Consider the following 19,399-nt stretch of genomic DNA (forward strand, 5'->3'; position numbering starts at 1 on the left):
GGGGTTCATCGACATCGTGGGGTTTTTCGGGACCATGGGGTTCATGCCCGGCTGTGGCGTTCAGGCGCCTTGGATCGTGGGGTTCAGGGCTGGGATTTCTATCCGGTTTGCCACAGTGCTTGGGGAGTTTTCCAGCCTGCACCAATTTGTGTGCAACTACAAGGGTGTTAGATTTTGCTTGAGCAAGGGTCTCTAGGTTGATAGCGGGATGCGACCGTCCGATCTTGGCAAACCACAACTTGGTGCTGCGGGGTGAGCAATGGACTCGGTTTGGAGACGACAGACGATGGGGCATATTCCTGATCTAAACTTTTCTCCTCAACTGACCGCTTGGCTACTACAAATGCGTGATTGGGTATGAGAGCGCCCAGTAACAAGAGTTTCCCCCTCCACTTCACAATGTGGAGGTATCAGGGGAGTCCGCCTCACATGGGGACTCCATGACCCAGTTTTGGCACCGTTGGCTCTTTGTCTGTGGGTCTCATCGACGAGAATCAGCTCGTTGCTACGTGCGGACAGATTGTTTGTTTTGGATGTTTAGGTACTCCACCCGGAGGCCTCAACTTCCTCTTCAAGATCAACCATGCACATTCACGAACGTGCACCCCAGGCGCTCCTCGTCCGCGATCGATGGCTGTCAGCAGATTTGGCCCGCTGGCCTAGCCCGAGGTTCGGGACATTTTTCGTGACTTTTCAAGTTAGCCCAAAGTTGCCTGAGAGAGTTCTAGAGGGACCTCTTAGACATCCTAAAGATGCTTCCGCACTCAAATCAGACTTCATGAATGCGCGGTGCCAAGAAGGCTCCTGCTCGCATCAAGCTAAACGTGATCGCAAGCCAATTTTTTGGACGAGCCCATCAATTTAGCCGCCAAAGGGGACTCAAGTCAGCTAGACGGAATCCTCCCAACCCGCATGCCCTAAGTTGCAAACCCTCAGCCTCTTGGTGAAGGTGTCACCTTGAGTGTCCCCGAGCACACCCATAACACTTGGTATCAGAGCTAAACCCGCGTTTTCCAACGGTGGGACATCATAAGCTAAGTACACAATATCTGCTGCCAAGATGAATCATGAAAGGTGCGAGCAAGCGATGCAAACTCACTAGGTCACCAAGAATGTGATGGGGGTTGCAAAGTGACGCGACTCCAAAGGAATGTGGGAAGCCGGTGGAAAATTCCCAACCATGGCTCAAGGAATACATAGAAGACATGCCCAACAGGGGTATTCGAGTTGGCAAGAGACGTTGGCCCCAATTTTCTTTCGAGAGGGCTCTAGGTGAAGATTCCCTCAATGATCATCAAAGCATACGTCAAGAAAGAAAATCAGCGAGTCATCGGGCAGCCGTGGGGGCACAATGTTAAGTGTCCCCCTTATCAATGACCTTCGAACGGGCGAACTAGTTGGATCGACCCTCAAATATGAAAATCTTCATCAATGAGGCTCACCAGGAGTTGTCAAGCACCTTGTGAAGAAGTAAGTAGATCCAAAGTCAAATGTGACCATCATCCATTGAGCTTCAACCTGGTATTCGTATGGCTTGCCAGAGCGGTCCAAGGTAAGGGGCCGACTCAATCAAAGATGCAGCCTCCACTGTCAACATGGAGGACAAGGTGATTATAGCATTGGAACTTCAAGCCTTTGGCAGAGTTTACGAGTCATAGTGGTAGTGGCTCATCATCGGAATGCAAGAATATGCACATAGACCCCTCTGGCAGGGTCACGGGCAGCATGACAGTCTGTCCCTCGTTTGGAACATGCAATCAAAGCATCATCAAGCTTAAAGGGTAAGTGGAATGAAGAATGTACAGGGAGTGTGATCCTTGACATGAACATCAACGGCAAGTGCAAATTGTTCACGAGGGCCTGGGAACTCGAATGGCAAACAAGCTTGGACGGCATCATCAGCTCAAGAAATCACAAGTAGGAAAGAAAAGAAAAGTAGTTCAGCGGCCTAGGCTTGGAACCTTGGTTGTCATAACAGTTGAGCTAAGTGGAGCTCACTAGAATTCTAGAGGCAAACGCCCATGTGAAATCGGAACATCAATTTGCGTCGTCGATGGAGGGCATGCGAGGAGTACTCCACTCTCATGGTTGGGAATAGAAGGACCGGATTAAAGAGCCGCTTCAGAGGAAAGCGATTCAAAAGGTACAAGGAAGCTACCAATAAAAATGTATCATCATCATCAAGCACAATGAAGCCGTGCATTCTAAAGCACCCGGAATGGGACAGGTTGGCTCATCCTTCTAAGTATATCTAGATTGGAATGGGACAATTCGGAGATGCAATGTCTTGAAGTAAGACAACATCATCAACCAGCCACCAGCCAGTGTTTATCCTAAGATGATCAAGGTCTACTTCAACACAGTCAAAGCAAAACGAGCAAGAGCCAAGGATTTCTCACCGTCAGGGGACAACGAGATGTCACCCAGCAAGTAGTCCAGAGGGACTCTTCAAGGTCAGGCTAGATAGCCCCCTCATTCATGAGCATCACCAGCAGTAAGGTAGGTGTCAAACATGGCCCTCCTCATCATCGGCAAATACAAGCTGGCGAGGGAAAGTGCCGCGCTAGATCAGCGTGAGGTCGAGAGTACCTCTTGAGGAGAACTCGATCGGCAGGTGAAGACAAGGCGTCCAGATACTAGCCCCAATCATCAGCGGGTGAGCCAAGCAAGTCAATATCCCCCAACTCAATTCAGTTGTAAGCATCACCAACAACCAAGCCCCACAACTTTGAAAGCAGGACCGAGTGCCTGCCAAATATCAGGCTACATCCAGAGCCTCAAAGCAGCAAGACCAGAGCTACAAAAGCATGATCGAGTGCCTCCCAAATATAAGGCTACATCAAGAGTCCAAAGCAGTGATATGATCTTCATAAGCAGGTCAATGTGCCTGCAGACTAGCAGGCCACGTAAGGGCCCAGATTATCATCCACAAAGCCGGGGACCCGAAATGACTCGTGTGGAATGTGCACAAAGATAGAGCAGCAGAGCCGGGGACACAAATTGACTCAGGTGGACCATGCAAAAGACACAGCGAAGCCGGGTACCTGCGAGCGGGTGGACTATACATCCAATCAAGCCGGATGACCAATAGGTATTGGACCCAACACCACAGCAAAGCTGGAGGCCTACGACCGGGCGGGCCTTGCATCTTTTTCAAGCACAGGTTTTGGGGATATCCTCCCATAAAGACGGCTCAAGGCAAGGGTCACATGAGAAAGGCCCCCTCACAAGAATGCACGATGGTCATCCTAGACCGCAGCTGAGGAGTGCCTATGCAGATAATGTTGCAGCATTTTAGTATCACGTGTTGTGATACTACAATGCTCTGACCCATGAGGGTGTTTGAAGCTCGTAGGGCTTGTAGTCATTGCGTATGATGCGGTCCCACCTAACATGGTCCTGGGGCTCTTCGAGCGGGCCTTGACGACCATGGTTGGCTAGATCGGGATGCCTCCTTTGAGCCGATGCCCACTTTGGGTATGGCAATCCTACCAGACATCCGCTAGACAGGGGCCTTTTTCTACAGGGCAAAAATCCCGAAGTACTTCTCGGGGGGTTCACTATGTGTAAAACTACCATATCATGTGCGTTCAAGACATGTTTGTAGAACCCCTTATCTGTGAATTTTGTTAAGACTAAAATGTACCCTTTTCTTTTAAAATCTGTATGTTTTTTTCAAATTTGGAAAAATGCCCTTTTGGTATATATATTTTTGTAAGTTTCAAGAACTTTAAATACCCTTCTATTGAACTCACGTGATAGGTTACATTTTTATTAGGTGACCTACCCGGGGAGTACTTGAGCAAGATTCAACACGGTCTTTGAGTTACAAGGGTTCATCCCTCTCTCTCGGCCTTGGTCCTTAAGTGCATCACTGAATTTGTTTGGTGATTTCCCGACGTTATCCTTGGGTGGCATGACTAACAAGGGAACATGGACTGACTAACATGGCATGAAAAGTCTTTTTACTCCCCCGAGGGGAAAAATTTCTTCCATTCCCAGATGACATGTCATGATGCGGCTTGAAGGCGCTTTTCCCCTTGTCGGCAAGTCGGAAAGATAACTTGTCTTTGACTCGTTTGCGTGCATGCAAGTCAAAGGCAATTTCTTGCCGGCTGTCAGCTCTAGTAAAAAAGTAAAATTCTTCTTCAAACTGCACCATCAACCCTTCATCAAGATCGTTGCGGATCTAAGCAAGGGTAAATGAAGATCCAAGATGAGTGATTCTCAGGTTTGTTTTCAGTGGCCAACAAAAGAAGGTTTGTGAAGAGCAAGTCAAAGTTCTTCAAAAGCAAGACAGATACATGTGAGCGTTCAGGCTCAACACAAAGACAAGCTTAAAGCAGATAGCAAGGACAGAAGCAGATTGGCCATCTTCTTCTCTACGAGTTCTCTACTTCAATTCTTGCCCTCAAGTTTGCAAGACTCAGATGCGAACATTCAGGTTCAACTGTGTCTTGTAATATGTCAAAGCTTCAAGGTATCAATGGGATTGACTCTCCAGCAGTCTCACAAAAACCTTGGTTTGTATGCCAAGGAAGGAATCATATAGGCTTCATCTTTTTGGTTAAGGGATGGACCGACGCTCAATAAGCCTGGAAGGTATCTTTTGCAATGTACCTTATTTCAACGAGTAGGTAAGCTCAGGTCAAGACTTCCAGGTCTACATGAGCACTCAATAAGTGCTTCAAGAAGGAAGACCCAAAGGCCAAATCTTCAGGAGGTAGTGAACAGCCTCGGCAATCAAGCCCAAGGATCCAATTCCGTAGAGTACCTTACTCTCCATGGAACGTGAAGCGGGCAAATCTATTTGGTGCACACTACTCCTGCACCCATGCAATCAACTTAGCTTAACGCAAAGTGGAGCTTCGTCGCCATTCAGGAAGGAATCGGCACGAAGACATACAAATTGCCTTTCAAAGAAGTAGTGGGAATCAACACGACTTGGTTCTCACAGTCAAGACGGGGGCTGCATCATTATTGTAGCATCATGTATGATATTGAGAACAGATAGGTTCCTCGGCATGGATCAACGCAGCAACATGGTCTATGCCACCCTATGTAAATTCTTAACCTCAAGCCCCATCAAAAGTGCCAAGCGGAGTTTGTACTCACAACTTTTTGCCTTAAACCAGCACGGCTATTTGAGATAGACACTACCTTCTCGGTAAGACCGCTCATGCAGCCCATTTTTGCAAATAAGTAGACGCACTATGCTCTACACCCCCCAAAGCATTAACTAGGGAGATCCATGCCCTACCAATGCTACTCTCGACACGAGAGTTTTCTAAGGGGAGGTGTATATTAGACTCCACTCAAGTAGGGGTCTTCGGGGTGACGGTGGGACGTGACCACCCGATCTTGGCAAACCATAGCTCGGTGTTGCGGGGCACGCAATGGACCCAATTTGGGGACGACGAACGATGGGGCATAGTCCTGACCTAAACTTTTCTCCTCAACTCACCGTTTGGCTACTGCGGACGCGTGATTGGGTATGAGAGTACCCCGATATAACAAGAGTGTCCCCCTCCACTTCACAATGTGGAAGTATTGGGGGAGTCGGCCTTGCACGAGGACTCCATGACCCAATTTCAGGGCCGTCGGCTCTTCGTCGGCGAGTCTCATTGGCGAGCGTCGACTTAGGGCTACACGAGGACGGATTTTCCGTTTTGGACGTTTAGGTACTCCACACGGAGGCCTTAACTTCAATTTCAAGATAAGCCATGCATATTCACAAACGCGCACCCAAGGCACTCCCCGTTTGCGATCGACCACTATCGAGAAATTCGGTCCGAGGCATTTTCGATGATTTTTCAAGTTAGCCCAAAGTTCCCTGAGAGAGTTCCAGGCGGACCTCTTGACATGCACTCAAAGACCAAATAGCCTCGTTCACTCAACATGATCCTAAAGATGCTTCCACACTCAAATCAAACTTCATGAATGTGCAATGCCAAGAAGGCGCCCGTGCGCATCGAGCTAAATGTGACCTCGGGCCATTTCTCAGACGAGCCCATCAACAAGCCGCCAAAGGGGACTCAAGTCAGCTAGATGCAAGCCTCCTAGCCTACGTGCTCTAAGTTGCAGACCCTCGGCCTCTTGGTGAAGGCGTCACCTTGAGTGTCTTGGGCACACCCATAACAAAGGGTAGTGGTGCTCGATTGAGACGGGGCTCCGCGGTCCCTGTGAGGTGAGGCGACAAGTTCCCCACACCCCTCTTGTGATGTTGGGATGCAATCCTCCCCTCGGGCGAGTGCCAAGGCTACCTTCCGTAGACGAGCTTGGCTACTTTTGGGCTGTTTTTGGGTCTTGCAGGGGTCAGCGCGCTCGCGGTGGCCGACGGGGCTCGGTAGGCGATGAGTGATGGCAGACCGTGTTCGGGGTGGACCACGGGGCTCGGTAGGCAATGAGTGATGGTGGACCATGTCCGAGGTCGAGGCACCCATGACGGTGAGCTCTCATGTGATCCATGGTGTGATCAAGGAATGTGGCAGGAGTTTTCCCCCCACGAGCTACGTGCAGCTTCTATCGATACGAAAGGTCCCAAACCCGTGTGCCTAGATGTGAGACGGGGCACAGTCAAGCCGACGGGCTTTGTTCTCGAGCGGTGTGGTGTATTTTCCTCGACGAGGAGGTTCTCAGTGCAAGCCGATGGTGTCGCTTCAACGACGGCCGTCGTCCCTCACCCCGGCCCATCGACCCCAGGATATTGCATGCAAGACAAAGCGTACAAGTTGGAAGCACCACAACGCCATTGGCTCGATGCCAGGAGGCGGAGCCGCATCCGCGAGAAGGCGAGCCAGCCTTCAATTGTCGGGTGCCCAGAACCGTGTCCCCCCATTGTTTTGAGCCTCAGGGCGTACGTGTCAAACGGCATGCTTTCATGCGGTCACTTTGCCCGATGTTCGACGGTCGGGCGTTGGCGGTCGTATTTATGGACGATGAGGACTCTGTGTGACGGCACCTACGTTGCCGTGACCTCAACTGCAAACCTCTCTAGGGGGTGGCGGGCATGTGCCATCGCACAATGGCCCACCCTGCCAACGCCCAGCCCTCCTACATTGGGGCGGGTTCAGCCGTGCCAATGCATGCGACCTTGACATGTCCCCCCGCAGTCGATCCCCCTTTCTCCCCCTCGGGTCTAGGGTTAACCCCGGCGTCGTTGTGTCGATGGAGGTGCCCCCACATCCAAACCGCCGAGGAGCGGTGATGTCCAAACACGAGCGATTGAGATTGGTTTCTCGTGTGATCGAGGATAGCTACGTGGTTGATCCTGCCAGTAGTCATATGCTTGTCTCAAAGATTAAGCCATGAATGTGTGAGTATAAACTCTTTTGTACTGTGAAACTGTGAATGGCTCATTAAATCAGTTATAGTTTCTTTGATGGTACCTTGCTACTCGGATAACCATAGTAATTCTAGAGCTAATACATGCACCAAATCCCGACTTTTGGATTTATTAGATAAAAGGTCGATGTGAGCTTGCCCAGTAATACGTGAATCATGATAACTCAACAAATTGCATGGCCTTGGCACTGGCGATGCTTCATTCAAATTTCTACCCTATCAACTTTCGATGGTAGGATAAAGGCCTACCATGGTGGTGATGGGTGATGGAGAATTAGGGTTTGATCCAAAGAGGGAGCCTGAGAGACAGCTACCACATCCAACGAAGGCAGCAGGCGTGCAAATTACCCAATCCCGACATGGGGAGGTAGTGACAATAAATACCAATACTAGGCTTTTTCAAGTCTGGTAATTGGAATGAGTACAATCTAAATTCCTTAACGAGGATCCATTGGAGGGCAAGTCTAGTGCCAGCAACCGCGGTAATTCTAGCTCCAATAGCGTAAATTTAAGTTGTTGCAGTTAAAAAGCTCGTAGTTGGATCTTGGGGTGGGGCGAGCGAACAGCGTCTTTTGGTATGCATTGGTCACTCCGCCCTTTCTGGTGGGGACGTGCTCCTGGCCATTAGGAAGAGGATGAGGTCTAGGAGGACCTCTTTATTTGCCATAAAATTATGGAGGTGATTAACATTTTGACAAACAGATGCATTCAATGTGTGCAAGAATGGTGGGTGTGTAAGAGAGGTGTAAGAGTGGTCAAAGGATGCACTTTTTTCCCCCAAAAAGGGAGTGGAAAACTTCATGATTTTTGTCCTTCCATAAATCCTACATATGATCTCCAATTTGAGCAGAGATTATAGATCTGTAATCTACACGTCGAGCTCTTTTCGTAGATATGTTACATGATATGGTTTTACCCGCTAGATTTTAAATGTCATTTTGGGGGAAAATTTTTAATTCAAATAAACTAGCCCTTTTGCCTGTTTGAATTTAAAAGTTTTCCTTTGATTGCTTTCTTAATGCTAGAGGTTTGACTCTCTTAAACTGCCAAATAAAGAGGCCCTCCTAGACTCCATTCTCTTCCTAATGCTTAGTTGGCTAGGACACAGATTTGGCGATGTTACTTTGAAAAAATTAGAGTGCTCAAAGCAAGCCTATGCTCTGAATACATTAGCATGGAATAATGTGATAGGACTCTGGTCCTGTTGTGTTGGTCTTCGGGACCAGAGTAATCATTAATAGGGACAGTTGGGGGCATTCGTATTTCATTGTGAGAGGTGAAATTCTTGGATTCATGAAAGACAAACTACTGCCAAAAGCATTTGCCAACGATGTTTTCATTAATCAAGAACGAAAGTTGGGGGCTCGAAGACGATCAGATACAGTCCTAGTCTCAACCATAAACGATGCCAACTAGGGATTGGTGGATGTCACTTTCATGACTCTGCCAGGCTACTGCTTATTTATGAAAAGTATGTACAAGAGAAGTAGAATGATGAGGTTCTAAATTAGGGTATAATACCTGGATGACCAAAGGAAAAAAACCAGTGGAAAAAAAGTGCCTTTGGGATAAGGGCATTATTGGAGTACTTACTAGCATGTGAAATATTAATAAAGTACTCAAGGGATTATTTGTTGATAGATATGGAGTTAAAAAGGCAGCAAATATGAGAGGGTAGCATGATGGAACATTGGTTTGCCTGTTGTAGTCCACTCAAGGTGCATAGGTGGTAGCAAAAAAGAGTGTCTAATGCATATGTCCAATGGTGGGACATCCTATATATGCATATACAAAAATGCATGGGAAACAATATGTTGTGCAAGAAGGATTTTGAGGGGTTCTTCAGAAATATGGTGTAGCTATAAAATCATATGACATGGCTTTGCAAGCTGGAACCCCTTTAAGAACGGTTTTTGTTGTTGATGACATATGCTCTCATCTTACTGTGCATTGTGCGTGATTGTTGGACTCTATGACACTCCACCAATTGTAAGTTAATAGACTTTGACTGTTATGCTCATCTCATCCAGCATGAGCGACATGACTCTAGATATGCTCAAGTCTTCCAGCTTGAGCGTAAACCTAATAACTACGACTCTTAGCATAGAGTTAATATGACTTGAAGCTTTGGGACTAATGTTTTGCTCATTTTATGGCTCAGCAGCTCGGCTCTGACTATGCCAAAAAGTGTTTTTTGCACCCTGACGACTTGACTTTTTACATTCTTCTGCTTACTACAAACATTTCTTCAAGTAAAGGTAAGCTTGAATCCTCAAAAAGAGGATTAGTGAAGGACGAAATTGGCATTGAAGGTTTCTTTTGTCATACCTATTTTATTATCTTTGAATATGCATTCTTGTTGGTTGGGTTGTCCTTCTTTGACTGTGAAGACTCCATTATCCGTTTGATTCTCTAATTGGGCCTGTTGTAATAAGTCTTTGATGTTGTTGTAGGCCTCTGTTCACTGTCGGAATTTGGCTTTTGACTAGGAGCATTGGAAGACTTAGGAATCCAAATCTCTTGATGACCTTTGTATCTCCAGTGTTGACTTTGATTCACTCTAAGTCTTGTTGAGTTCTTGAGATCTTCATGCAGGTCTGGTGTAGTTGCAGTTGACTTGTGGTTGACTGGTAGCCAAATCTTTGTATAACCTGTGTAGAATCCTTGTCCAAGAGGAATATTCTTTGAGATCCATCTTTGTTTTTTATCCTCTTGAGAGTTGTGGTAGACTTTAGCATCTTTTGATGTTGTTCTATTGTATACCTGCTTCTTAGGTATCCTAGCATATTGTCGAGGTTGATACCGAATGGGCCTTCTTTCTTGGGAGGGTCTTAATGTTACTTCATATGCTCGAACCTGCGGTGTTGGTATCCATATCTGTCTGTTACCTCTATAGTACTCCTATTTTTTTAAGCTCCATTGTGATGCTATCCATCCCATGTGTTTGTCTGTCTGTGTTGATTTCCCGTCCTTAATCCAAATCGGACCATTGACTTTGACTAAACTGCTCGAAACAAACACTTGCTTGACTATCTTTTTCTTTCTTGAGTACTTTGGCTGGAATATCTTTGTTTTTCTGGGTGTCTCCTTAGAGGTTTTAGTTGGTTCAGCAATTGACTTGAAGTTTTGAAAGTCTGACTTACTTGAAGAAGTTGATCCATGAGAGTTCTTTGATGTAGAGACATATACTACCACACCTTTCGTGCTAATCGGTGGAAGTTTCACTTTAGCTTTACCTTTGTCTGCAAGGTTTGTCTTTTGATTCTTGTGACTCCTACAACTCTGAATCTAGCATTAATGGTACCTGTAAATGTTATGGGCTCCCTCTTGGAAAAGAGAATATAAGCATTGTATCTTCCTTGTAGGCCTTGTGTAGGTCTAACCATTGATGTCCAAGGATGACATCTATAAGAATTTCCTTTGAAGGCTTCACCTAAAATTTTACTTGCTCTTCATGTTGTTGGATGCTAAGGGTAGAAACCATTTCTTTTTGTCTTGTAGCCTTACCCATGATTTCTCTATTATCTAGCTTGCCTGGAGTAATCTCTAGAATGCTTTGGATGTTGTCTGCAACCATATTGCAATTTGCTTCTTTATCCAGTAGAGCATTGCATCTGACACTTGCACCTTTTGTACTGCTAAGAACTATAGTTATTCTCATTGTTGATTCTATTGAAAATCTTTGTCTAGCTTTTGCCACGGTCTCATCTTGATCTAAGTGTGTCTCTATGGAGAGTGGCTTGAGACTTTGTTTTCCAATCTGACTTACATAAGTTGATTCAATTGGCAATGTCTGATTGATCTTTGGACTTCCTATTGTTTCTTGGTTGTCTACAACCTCGTTCTTCTTAACTTTTGGCTTTGGTGGCATTCTCTGATCAGTAGCTTTCATGGTTGTTCTTTGTTCTGTTTGATCTGCACTTGCTATTGCCTGATTTGCTTTAAGCTCTTCTGAAGTTCTAATTGATGGAGACGAATCATCTTCAATAAGATCTGCTTTGATATAAGTCTCCATTTTAACTGTGCTTGAGGACTTTGTGTTGTCGTCCGCGGGTGACCAGTCTTGGTCTACATTCTTTGTTGTCTATGATGGCTGCATCTTGTTTACATTCGTTATCTCTAACATCTTTTGGGCCATTAGCATTCCTATTATGATGTTGTCTGGCATATCTTTTGCTGTGATCACATGGAATTGAACTACGATGATCTGTGAACTTACTTCAATGGTGGTGGAGATGATTCTCTAGCATTCTGCTCCTTTGTTTCCTTATATGCTCACAAATCCAGGAGCATCTTCCAGCTGTGGTTGGCCACATCTTCCAAGTCCAAAAAGGCATGAGGTACTTGTCTAGCTAAAACTCTTGCTTTACTTCACTTGACAGCTTTTCTTCATGTTCACCAATAATGTTGCACTTGATCATCTTAGGATTCATATCTGAATTGGTTGCTTTTGCTGTGGCACCATCCTTTGGTTGAGATTTATCTACATTTTCTTTGCTTTGACCACCTGCTTCAATTGATGTTGGCTCCATTGGCTGTAATATTGCACTTTTTGGTTGCAACTATTGGGAATTGTCTGCCTGCATTTGGGTAACCCTTGATCTTAATAGATCCATTGTACTTTCTGGCAGAATCTATCTCTTCGGAGGAGATTTTGGTGGTGACCTTTGTGTAGCTTTCTCAACTTTAGATCCCATTGGCTTTGACTTTATTGTCACTTGTTCTGGCAGCTTCAGGCTTTGCATCATCTTTAGATAGTCTTTGACTTCAACCGAACCATCCGTAGGCTTTGTACAAGGTCATGATCTTGCTCATATTCGTTACCATGTGCATCTTGATATGCATATGTGAACTTGGTCACATGTAGCTGTTTGAACACTATTGGATTTGTCGGTTTTTGAGTGTTAGCAGCGGCTAACGGCTATACCAATTATGTACCAAGCGGTGAATGTGCCATAGTGCACAATATTTACTTTTCATTGTATAGGGCTTGGGCTCATTTAGGAGTTCCAAAGTTGTATGAGTCTAAGCTAGAGAGCTCACTTTATCCCATAGTTGAAGGGTTTGAAGCCCAAAGCTATAAAAGAGCCCTATGCTTAATGAGAGGTCATTCTTGAGTAGTCCTTTTGAGAACTCTCTCCCTAGAGGAGGTCTTGATGGCCTAGCCTTTGAGCTTAATGCCCATGCTTAGAAGGCTAGTGCTAATCACATGTAATTAGTGTAATCCTCTCTTAATTAATCTAGTCTTCATTATGTTGTCAATCATGTTTCTCTACTTTCCTTCATTGTTTTGAAGTGTTGATCTTCTCTAATCTAACTCTTGCTTATGCTAAGCTACTCCGATTAGTGTCCTTATCTAACTCTCTCGATTAAGCGGAGTGGGTGTACTCGTGATTGAGGGATTAGAGTTGTCCTCTAATGGTGTGCTTGTGTGTGTGTAGGTTTAAGAAGCCTTGAGCTTAATTTGATTATGTGTGACTTGATTTGGACACCATGATGGGCATGGTTGGGGTGGCCGACTTGAATGCGATCTTGTGTGCTTAATCGTCAATGCATGTAATTAGAGTTGTGCTTGAGAGATTCCAAGATTAGTGTGTTTCACTTCGTTGCTTGATGTGCGTAGATGATTGCTTGAATTGATACTTGATGTGCGATTAGCATTAGTTGTTTGGGATGATTCTATTTGCATTGGAGGATGCACGCTACTGAATCCTCTCAATCTTTGCATTCGATGACGCTCTCGCACATTCTTTGTGTGATGCCTCCAAGCCATAGCCGGGTCATGCTCTCTCTCTCCGGATTGATAGATTTGTGGGAGATTGCCTATGCTATGGCGAGCCTCCAACATTGACTATAACTTATGGAGATTAGTTGAAACTTTTGTCCCTAATGATCTTCATAGAAGCATTTGTCTATAGATTCTGAGGGAATCTGGGTCAACTGGAAACTTCCAACAACCATATGATCTTTCAATGGTTTTTACTTTTAAGGAGTTTGTTGGTTAGAGGCTTTAGGGCTTCTAAATGGTGTAGCATTTCCTGGTACATAAGCTGAGCTTGATGGATTTACAACTGCCCCCTTCCTAGGGTGGTCACTATAGCCTGCTTCATTATAAGAGTTCAAATCTGTTTGGCTCTGGTTTAGTCTCACCTCTTGGGACTGTAAGGGCACACTTTGGGTAGCACGGTTGACATTTGGCATCTGTAAACCTTCTACATAGTTTTCTATGTATCTCTTGGAAACATGACAAGTTATTCCCCAAGTCAAGCTATAGATAGCATTATCTTTTCCCTAATATTGTCTATCCCATGGGTCTCCTATGATATGAGCTTATGTGGTTTCAGGACCCAAGGCATCATGCTAGACTCTCATCTATATCTACGACTATTTTTGTCAAAGTATATGCTCGTTTAATTACAATGTCAAAGCTTGATTTTTGATGGAGGAGACTTTGTTTCTGAACAGATTTTTGGGTTCACTCGAGTAATATCTTTCAGTTCTAGAGAGGATGGGCTATAATAGATTCTTTCCTCTGAAATGAACCATCCTTTCTGACTATCACTGGACGCACTTCTATGAGCTGGTATGTGGGCCGTTCAAACATTGGTTGATCCTTTTTGTACAATTTCCCTTTTTGATCTAAATAGTGTGCATATGAATTATGTGTACCATACAATGCTAACATCATTCTATTTGATGTGTCCCTTAGACTCGTGTGTGATTGCACACTTGTGGCATTGGTGGATGCAGAAAACCTAACAGTCTTTTCAACATTCGGTGATATCTGGACACCTTGACCAAATTCGTGCAGGAATTTATTGTTCAAAGAATGAGAGAGACAGGTGGACCAAGCATGAGAGAGGGTATACTCTCCCACACACACACATACACACTCTCTCATAGTGTGAAGTGCAAACTGCAAGAGCTCCATCTCCTTCTCCAATCTTGTTGAGAAATTGAGAGTCTACACCAATACTCTTGGCTATGGAATGCAAATCCAACCAAGAGCCATGCTTCAATGCTTAAGCTTGCCATCTTCTTCATCTTCATTACTATGCTATTATGCTATGCTAAGCAATAAGATTAATGATAAGTAAGGAACTATTTCTTTCTCCTATGAATGATTCTTCTTCCTCTTCCCTACCCTCATTCCCCGCTAGATTCCTCATTGCCAGCTAGTCTATCCATGGGAATACGGGAATATGGACAATAGTCGATAGGTTTAGCAAGCAAGCACACTTTATTCCTATCAAAAAGACTATTAAGGCATACCAAATGGCAACCCTCTTCATATCTTAGATTTTCAAACACCATGGATTACCAGCATCCATCGTGTCAAATATAGATCCTAGAATGACCAGTAATTTTTTGGAAGGTCTCTTTGAAAATCTAGGTACAAGATTGAATTTCTCTTTGGCCTATCACCCACAAACGGATAGCCAAAGTGAGATAGCCAATCTTATGATACTCGATCTACTAAAGACTTATGTTACAGAAGTAGATCAACGTACACAATGGCGGAAGTACTTACCCCTTGTAGAGTATGTATACAATAATACTCTCCACTACTACGGAAAAATCACCTTTTGAGATCATAGAGGGAAGACCTAAAAGTCCCTTGCTACTCAAACTACATGGGAAGATCTTCGATGCTGATGAGTATAGCCGTGACCTACAAGAATCTTTTCAAAAGGTTAAGGAGGCTATATCCATCTCTCAACAAAGGCAAAAAGATGTTGTCAAGCACAGAAGGGCCTTAACATTCAAAGAATACGTTGGGTCTTACTTAAGTTTCCCAAGGCTCGATTGAGGCAAACGACGGGCAAAAATCCTACGGGCCATCAAAAGTATTATGCTAAACTAACAAAAAGAAGACAAGGTACTACGACATGGTAAGATTATCCAACGGTATCTTATTAAGTTCAAAAATTATCCTTTTGAAGACGCTAGATGGATGCAAGGAATACAGCTCAAGGATAGTATGAACCTTGTCAATGCTTACAATGCCACACTAGAGTAAGCAAATGTAAATGTTTTCTAAATGAACAATGTTTTGTATTATAAGACTAATCCTCTTTTGTGTACAAATTTAAATAGTTTGCATGCTTACAATCATGTTTGTGATGATGACGTCACTCAAACACCAAGTAGAAATTATCACTCTACTTTGGGAGTATGATATGTGCTAAAGAGCAGACATACTTGCGGCAGCTACATCTCCCAAGCACCAAATGGACTAACCATCCATTCTTGAATGATGTCGTAGGGTGAAAAGGGATCCTCTACCCGCTAAGAAACGTAAGCTAATGACTAAAACTTTATCTCTTCTACCTCATAGTCCAGGACGACTATGATTTAAAGAGAGAGGTAATGTCATAAAATCTAATATCTAACCAACCCAAATGATTTTCTCATATCAAACTGATCATTTATTATGGGAGAATAAACGGGAACAAGGGTTAGAATATAGGCACATGCTTATGGATTTGTCTTAACATGGGGCCAAAGTTAAATGGGGTCCAAATGAGAGATGGTATGTTACAGAGAAATGCTACCTAATGGAGCTTAAAGACTTTAGGGTGAGCTTCATTAAAGACCTCCAAAAGTTAGTGTTAAAAAGTCTTTTGACCTTAGGCAAGCTAGGGTTGACCTTGAGGTGGAAATACTACCTAAGAATGAGGTGCTTGTTGTGCTTGCTAACTAAGGTACTTAAGATGTTTGTGGGAACCTTGCCCAATCTTGAGGTGCTTCTCATGCTTAAATGACTAAGGTGCTTGAAGTGTTCAATTCAAAAGTGATATTTTAAGAAGCATAAAAGAACATGTCAAGATCCTCCTCATTTGGCCCTCATGATGTGTTTGAATCCTATTGGATAGGCTTTAAAGGGCTCCAATGAGAATTTAAATGCATAAAAATAAATAATTAAGTTCTTTCTCTCAAAGCGGAAAAAGAGGACACATGTCCAAATGATATAACTAAATAATACGAGAGAGAGAGAGAGAGAGAGAGAGAGAGAGAGAGAGAGAGGTGGACCAAGTATGAGAGGGGGTATACTCTCCCACACACACACATACACACTCTCTCATTGTGTGAAGTGCAAAGTGCAAGAGCTCCATCTCCTTCTCCAAGCTTGTTGAGAAGTTGAAAGCCTACACCAACACTCTTGGCTATGGAATGCAAATCCAACCAAGAGCCATGCTTCAATGCTTAAGCTTGCCATCTTCTTCATCTTCATTACTATGCTATTATGCTATGCTAAGAAGAAGAGTGATGATATGTGAGGAACTATTACTTTCTCCTATGAATGATTCTTCTTCCTCTTCCCTACCCTCATTTCCAACTAGCTCTTTTCACCTTTGAAGGTCTGTGAGGCCTTGGGATTGAGGCTTGGGATAGTTAATCTTTTTGCAAAGTTTATGTTATGCTCGTTATGCATGAACCTTTCTAAGGTGCTTGAAGTGTTCAATTCAAACATGATATCTTAAGAAGCATAAAAGACACATGTCAAGATCCTCCCCGTTTGGCCCTCATGATGTGCTTGAATCCTATTGGATAGGCTTTAAAAGGGTCCAACGAGAATTTAGATGCATAAAAATAAATAATTAAGTTCTTTCTCTCAAAAAGGAAAAAGAGGACATGTGTCCAAATGATATAATTAAATAATACGAGAGAGAGAGAGAGAGAGAGAGAGAGAGAGAGAGGTGGACCAAACATAAGAGGGGGTATACTCTCCCACACACACGCACACACACACACACACTCTCTCTCATTGTGTGAAGTGAAAATTGCAAGAGCTTCATCTCCTTCTCCAAGCTTGTTGAGAGGTTGAGATCCTACACCAACACTCTTGGCTATGGAATGCAAATCCAACCAAGAGCCATGCTTCAATGCTTAAGCTTGCCATCTTCGTCATCTTCATTACTATGCTATTATACTATGCTAAGAAAGAAGAGGATGATAAGTGAGAAACTATTTCTTTCTCCTATGAATGATTCTTCTTCCTCTTCCCTACCCTCATTCCCCTCTAGCTCTCTCCACCTTTGAAGGTGTTTGCGGCCTTGGGACTGAGGTTTGGGATAGTTAATGCTTTTCACAAAGTTTCTGTTATGCTCGTGATTCATGAATCTTTCCATCTTCATTGCATCACCTAGGTCACAAGGAACACAAAGATTGTATTGTACCAAGTCTCTCTTGATGAGAGAATCTATAATACAAACGTCTTTTGGAGGGGAGAGCGGCTCCAATAAATCCGGTCCTCAACTATTGTCATGTTCTCCAATACTCTCACTTGCAAAAGTATTGTTCATGCCAAGTTAATTAAGTACTAAGTTTATGTTGCTACCGTCAATTAAGTTCACCATCTATGTTCTCAACGTAATCTCACAAAAATGCTCACTCTAATTCTCTTAATTCCACTATTCTCAAAGTTCATAGGCCATTTCCATTACAACTATAATCTTGTATCTCCATTGTCGTCACTTAGCTAGCAGTGAAACGACATCTTTGACCTCATTTCAATTGGTTTTATAACCTTGTTCTACATCCTTGTCCTCGACTAGTAACTCTAACTTCTCTTGAATCTCTTTCCCTACAGCCAGTAAAAAGAGCTTTGTATTCTTTGAGTTTACTTTAGTCCTTGACAATTCATCATAGTGTCGCTTGAATTCCCTTAGTAGCTCGGTAGGTGAAAGTCCCTCTTTTGACGTAACTACCTACTTTAGAAATTTCTCTTTGTCACCCTTTTGAAGTCCTCCATGAAATACTCTTTCTTCAAGGCTAATTTTAAATGCTTCCCAAGTTCCCCCATGTTCATTTCTAATTCCCCTTACATGCTCGTCGATCTTAGAAACCACTGCTAGCCCAAAACTTTGTGCCATCTCTGCTTCGAGCACTCTATGCAACTCCATCTTGTTTACATACCCGCAAAAATACTTTGCTACATATTTACCACTAAATGGGTCCATTTTCTTTACCATTGATTGAAGCACTTTGTTGAGGAAATCTCCCTCCTTTCAACAGATTGCTGTTGTTGCGTGAACATAGGAAAGGCTTGAAACATTTGCATTATGATAGGATCAAACCACACCCCCTATTGCTCTTATTTCTCCATAGCTTTAAAGGTTTAATTAGGAACCCTAAAAGAAGATTTTGAACCCTTACCCTAGCCTAGTTCATGTCGGACTCTCCAAAAATGTCTCAACAAGAAGTGCGTAGTGCGGCTAGAAAAGCGTCGGGCCTCTGAACTTGAGAGTTTGCAACAAAATCAAGCGAGCCGTAGAAGATTTCAACAAAAAGACACACATAAAATAAGAATAACTCTAGACATAAAATGTTCATTTTGAAAAAGAACCAAGATCATCTCAAAAATCTTGTGTGTGTGAAGATTAGGTGTAGCCTAATCTTCCAATAGCATAGATGCAGTGCACCTCCCCCCTCATAAAAACACTAAATGTGAGGGTGAAGATTAGGTGTAGCCTCACTCCCAATAGCATAGATGCAGTGCACCTTCCCCCTCATAAAAACCCTAAATTAATGCTTCAACTCTTTGTCTTGACCATTTCATGTAAGCTTTTCAACTTTATTAGAGAAGCCTAAGTGGTTATTTGAGGAGAGGAAACCCTAATTGGCAGTCTCACAGCCTCAAACATGTAGTGGAAGCAACATGGGACTGCACTAGAACCTTGGCTCAGAATGGCTCTATCTCCCCTGTCATATGTTCAAAAGCTCTCATTATTTGCTCTACAAACTTATAGTCATCTTGAGAAATGATGGCATCATTGTTGATATGGAATTTTGAGCCCTTTTGTGCTATTTTTGACCATTTTTATGGCCATTTATCAAACTCTTTCTCAAGTAGACTTTGAGATGCTCCCGTCCCACACTTTAACTCCCGCTTCCAAATGATGCATAGCACATTCATGCCACTTGTGACTGGCAGAAACCTCAAGGCCAAGGTACTTAAATCTCTCAACAAATTCAAGTATCTCATTGTTGTACACAATGCATGGCTTCTCCTTATGGTTGGTTTTCACAAGCATAACTTTTGTTTTGGATT

The 19,399-nt window shown here is 43.6% G+C and overlaps 1 pseudogene; it reads left to right on the forward strand.

Annotated features, from left to right (window-relative positions):
• The first annotated feature begins 7,257 nt into the window (after positions 1–7,257).
• On the forward strand, positions 7,258–8,879 carry LOC147466223 (18S ribosomal RNA; annotated as a pseudogene).
• The last annotated feature ends 10,520 nt before the right edge of the window (positions 8,880–19,399 follow it).

The sequence above is a fragment of the Adiantum capillus-veneris genome, chromosome 1 (assembly GCF_014529385.1).
Source record: "Adiantum capillus-veneris isolate H3 chromosome 1, ASM1452938v2, whole genome shotgun sequence".
In the NCBI taxonomy this organism is placed as follows: domain Eukaryota; kingdom Viridiplantae; phylum Streptophyta; class Polypodiopsida; order Polypodiales; family Pteridaceae; genus Adiantum; species Adiantum capillus-veneris.